At 39.1% G+C, this 5,287-nt stretch overlaps 1 non-coding gene across 1 annotated transcript; it reads left to right on the forward strand.

Moving 5' to 3' along the window:
- The first annotated feature begins 2,863 nt into the window (after positions 1-2,863).
- On the forward strand, positions 2,864-2,970 carry LOC132253293 (small nucleolar RNA R71). The gene has a single exon (XR_009465168.1). It is a non-coding gene; the product is annotated as a small nucleolar RNA R71 (small nucleolar RNA).
- The last annotated feature ends 2,317 nt before the right edge of the window (positions 2,971-5,287 follow it).

Raw genomic sequence — 5,287 nt, forward strand, 5'->3', positions numbered from 1 at the left:
GTACCATAAAATGGCATTTCTCCCAGTTGAGCACCAAGTCCTTTTCAATGCATCTGTTAAGAACCGCTTCCAAGTTGACTAAGCATTCTTCAAATGTACCTCCATATATGGTGATGTCATCCATGAAAACCTCCATAATTCACTCCACCATATCACTAAAGATATTAAGCATACATCTTTGGAATGTTGCAGGTGCATTGCATAAACCAAAAGGCATTCTTCTGTAGGCGTATGTTCCAAATGTACATGTCAAAGTGGTCTTCTCTTGATCTTCAACATCAATTTCAATTTGAAAATACCCGGAGTACCCGTCCAAGAAACAATAGAAAGGATGGACAGAGACTCTCTCCAATACTTGATCAATAAATGGCAATGGAAAATGATCCTTCCTTGTCACAACATTCAATTTTCTATAATCAATACACACCCTTCAACCTGAAGTGAGGCTTGTAGAAATTTCTTCTCCTTTTTCATTTTGAACCACAGTAATCCCTGACTTCTTTGGTACCACTTGAGTAGGACTCACCCAAGGGCTGTCAGATATGGGATAGATAATACATGCTTGAAGTAGCTTCAGCACCTCAGCTCGCACCACCTCTTGCAAATGAGGATTCAATCCCCTTTGAGGCTGATGAATTGGTTTAGCTTCTTCCTCCATATATATATGATGTGTACAAACCAAAGGACTAATGCCTTTCAAGTCAGATATTTGCCATCCTATTACTTTCTTACATCTCTTAAGAACTTCAAGAGAGAAATCTCCTGATGAGTAGTAAGAGATGAAGATAAAACAACAGGGCATTGTTTATTTTCTTCCAGGTATGTGTATTTCAACTCCATCGACAGAGGCTTCAAAATTAGCTTTGGGGTCTCTTCTTTAGCAGCTTCTTGTGCCTCATCTTTATTGAACAAAGGTAGAATCTCTTCTCTCCTCCTCCAACCTTGTAGAGTAGCAAGTACATCAGAGGGTTCAGATAACCCTTCTTCAAGATCCCTAAGACTTTCATTCAACTTGTCTTGCATATTCTGATTACAGTGCTCCTCCACTAGAGTGTCAATAATGCATACCTCTTCTGAACCTTCTTCTTATTTCGGAGTGATTAGCTTTTTAGACATATAAAAGATATTGAGCTCAAGTGTGATGTTGCCAAAAGTGAGTTGCATGAGTCCATTCCTACAATTGATGATTGCATTTGAGGTAGTAAGGAATGGCCTTCCAAGGATGATAGGAACATAATTAGCTTCCTTGACAATGGGGTCCGTATCAAGAAGAACAAAATCTACTGGATAGTAGAAATTATCAACTTGAACTAAGACATCTTCAATTATCCCCCTTGGAATTTTCACTGATCTATCAGCTAGAGATAGAGTGATTGATGTTGGCTTCAATTCACCAAGTCCCAATTTCTTGTAAACAGAGTATGGTAGCAAATTCACACTTGCTCCCAAGTCTAACAAAGCTTTCTCTACTACCTTTCCTCCAATCATGACTGAAATGGTAGGACATCCCGTATCTTTGTACTTCAAAGGAGACTTGCATTGTATGATAGCACTTACTTGCTCAGTCAAGAAGGCTTTCTTATTCACATTCAACCCTCTTTTGATAGTACATAAGTCCTTTAGGAATTTTGCATATGTTGGAACTTGTTTAATCATATCCAGCAATGGAATATTGACTTTCACTTGTCTCAATACTTCAAGGATTTCTGATGCATTTCTGATCCCCTTTTTCCCATGCAAAGCTTGAGGAAAAGGTGGAGAGGTGTGTTTCTTCAACATTTCTTCCTTAATAAGCTCTTTTTCCGGATTTGCATTCACTGTTGAATCATGGTCCTCTTTCCCTTCATTGATATCTTTCTTCTTTCCTTTGATTTTCTCCCTCTTCTTTGTCTCTTTTTCTTCTTCCTCTTCAACATGTGGCTTGGGTGTTGGCAACTCAACCTTTTTACCACTCCTTAGAGTGATCAAGGCTTTGACATCTCTCACCTGTGAAGATTCTCCCTCATGAGTTTCCACTTCATGGATACCCTTGGGGTTTTGGTGAGGTTGAGAAGGAAATCTACCCTTCTCTTGCACTGTATTCAAGTTAGTAAGCCTTGAGATTGAGTATTGGAGATTATCTATGTTCTGAGATAAGTCATTTTGCATCCCATCCATCCTTTTATTCAATGTATTCTCTACACTGTCAATTGTTTGACTGAGTTGAGCATTGATGGATTTTTGGTCTCCAACAAAATCTCCCACAACCTTGCTGAGATTCACTATTGCTTGTTCAAGACTTGAAGCTTGTTGAGATGGTTGAGCCGACTGTTGGTACTGAGGTGCTCTTGGCTTCCAAGAAAAATTTGGATGGTTCCCCCAACTTGAGTTGTAAGTATTTCCATACGAAGCATTGTTGTTGGGCTTGAATTGTCCAATGACATTTGCTTGATCTCCAAACATTTCCCTAGCAGTTGGAATTGTAGGGCACTCCTCCACCAAGTGTTCATAAGATTGACAAATAGTACATGGCTTTACTTGCACTGGTGTTTCAGCAACAGCTTGCACTTCATGTATCTTTTTCAATTCTAGCTCCTCCAATCTTCTTATCATAGCTGTAAATTTTGCTTTCATATCAACATCTTCATTCAAGGTGGACATCCCAGCCTTAGCATTGAAAGTATTCAATTGAGACTTCATCTTCCCCACTTCTCCTTTGTTCGGTTCATCCCATCCCCTTGAAACTTCAGCCACATAACTCAAGAAATCCATAGCTTCCTCCGGATTCTTACTCATGAAATCTCCTCCACACATTGTCTCGAGGAGTTGCTTCATTGAGGAAGACATCCCATCATAGAAATAACTCACCAATAGCCATGTATCAAAACCATGGTGAGGACAAGCATTGATGGTTTCCATGTATCTTTCCCAACACTCATAAAATTTCTCATTCTCTTTAGTTGAGAAGTTTGAAATTTGTCTTTTCAGGCCATTTGTTCTGTGAGTAGGAAAAAACTTCTTGAGGAATTCAGCTTGTAAATCAGTACAAGTACGGATACTCCTTGGCCTTAAAGAATTAAGCCAAATCTTGGCCTTATCCTTTAAAGTAAAAGGAAATAGCTTAAGCCTTATCAAGTCGATTGAAGCTCCTCCTTCTTGGAATGTATTACAAACATCTTCAAATTCCTTGATATGTGCATAGGGATTCTCACTTTCCATCCCATGGAAAGTTGGTAGAAGTGGAACAATATGTGGTCTGATCACTAGCTGCTCTGTAGGGGGCACTATACATGATGGTGCACTCATACGAGGTGGATGCATGCGGTCCCTCATTGATCTGAATTCATTGGGATTGTCCTGATGACCATGGTGACTATGCTGATCTTCAGGTGTAGCTTCCATGATATTCAAGCTCAATTCCAATTCCTTGTTATGAGGTGTTTCACGTTTCACAAGTCTTTCTCCACTATCTCGTATCCAATTTGGCATACACAACTAGTATCAACTGTAACAAAAACAAAAACAAAAGAAACAAAAGAAAACATAACTACAAAAAGACTTAGATTAACTAAAACTAAATTAAAAGATATGTTACAGTATGAACATGTAAAAGAAACAATTAAAGGAGTTAGTAAAATGAAAGAAGAATCACCAAACTTGTGATGAAAATCACAAGTACTTTGGAATAATATCACTGTGAAGTTGGCACCTTCCCCGGTAGCGGCGCCATTTGATTGCGTGCCTAGCTGGTGTACCTTGAGTTTGGTCCTCAGACAAGAGTAATCAACAAAATTTATAACCTATATCACCATGCACTAGGATAGCCTTAGCTAATATAGCATAGTGGCTTTAGGATCATTCACTGGGAAGGGTTTTCAACTTACAACTGATACCAATTCAAAGTTGAATTGGTGCTTTTTCATTTCAAGGTTAGCTTCAAAAGAAAACATGAACTTTGGTTGAAAAAGGATTTGTTTTAAGCTAACTAAAAAGAAAGAAATGGGAATTACTTATGAAGAAAAGCGTTCCTTGGAGTTTTAGGTTCAATGGGGTCAGGTTCCTCATGCAAAAATAGAGCTCTAATCACTTGAATCTTTTCCTCGCATTAGAGACTTAACATATAGTTAATTCTCTAATCGGTGTTGTACAGATGCTTCCCTTTAATGGATTTCAGCACTAATTCCCTCTCACTGATGCATCTTGCAATGGCTCATGCCTCTCACCTAGCTTCACCATTCAAGGTGATCAATAACATTGGACTTCCCTTCTCAAGCTCGCAAGAGATAACTAATGGAAGTCTCCTTAGAGTCCAAAACCTTACCAAGTGTTGGCAATTCTAGAAAATCCTACCTTTAAGTCACCTCTCAAGGGCTCACAAGAGGTAAACTAGTGCACCTCAATGGACGGAGATCACTTGCCTTACCAAGTGTTGGCCCAGGTGAATTGAAGGCGTTTTAAGTTAACTAAAAACATAGAAATCATTAACGGGTCACACTTTCTCTTCATTAACAGCTGAAACAACAAAACTACCAATTCTTGCATTCGGGGCCTTACCCGGCTACCTTAGCTCCAAGGAACTAAAAGCCTAGCCACTCATTCTCCGAGGAAACATCCTCAGAGCTTGTTTGTCTAGTAAGAAAAATAAATACAATCAAAACGATAAGGTAAGGCAGAGCAAAAGCTCTGTATTTTACTTCATTTTCAAAACTATACAAGAAGTTGTCTCTGAGAACAAGCTCCCGAGAGATGTCTATAATGGAAATTACAAATAATATATATAAGGCTATTTACCCTTTGTTCTTACTTAATAACTAAGGAATCCTATAATTGGTGGATTACAAGGAGAGAATGGGGATTTAGACATCAAATATCTGAAGCAAAAAATCTAAAAATGTCGGTCGCAAATATCTGGAAGCACTCAGGAGGATTTTGCAGGCGTGCAAGATGGCTGCAAAATTTTGCAACCTGAAGGACACTATTTCACAGCCAAAGGCTGATTTCGTAGCCTTCCTCTTGTGATTTCGCAGCCAAAGGCTGATTTCGCAGCCTGCGAAATTGGCCTTCAGCTTGGTGTGATCGGCTTCCAATGGCTCTAACTTCTTTAATTCAACTCCGAATCATGCACCATTTGAGGCGTTGGATTGCTGCCTTCCCGAGCTTCGAAATGAAATATAGTATACATAAATTGAGCTCTAGGAAGTGCTCCAAAAGTGTCCAACAGTTGCTGTCCTCATGAATTCTTCATGTTAGATCTCTTTCTTTGCTTTCCCTCCTTGCATTCATGATTTGCTTTTGGCAAAGGACTATA

This window comes from Vitis vinifera, chromosome 18 (assembly GCF_030704535.1).
Source record: "Vitis vinifera cultivar Pinot Noir 40024 chromosome 18, ASM3070453v1".
NCBI classification, from domain to species: domain Eukaryota; kingdom Viridiplantae; phylum Streptophyta; class Magnoliopsida; order Vitales; family Vitaceae; genus Vitis; species Vitis vinifera.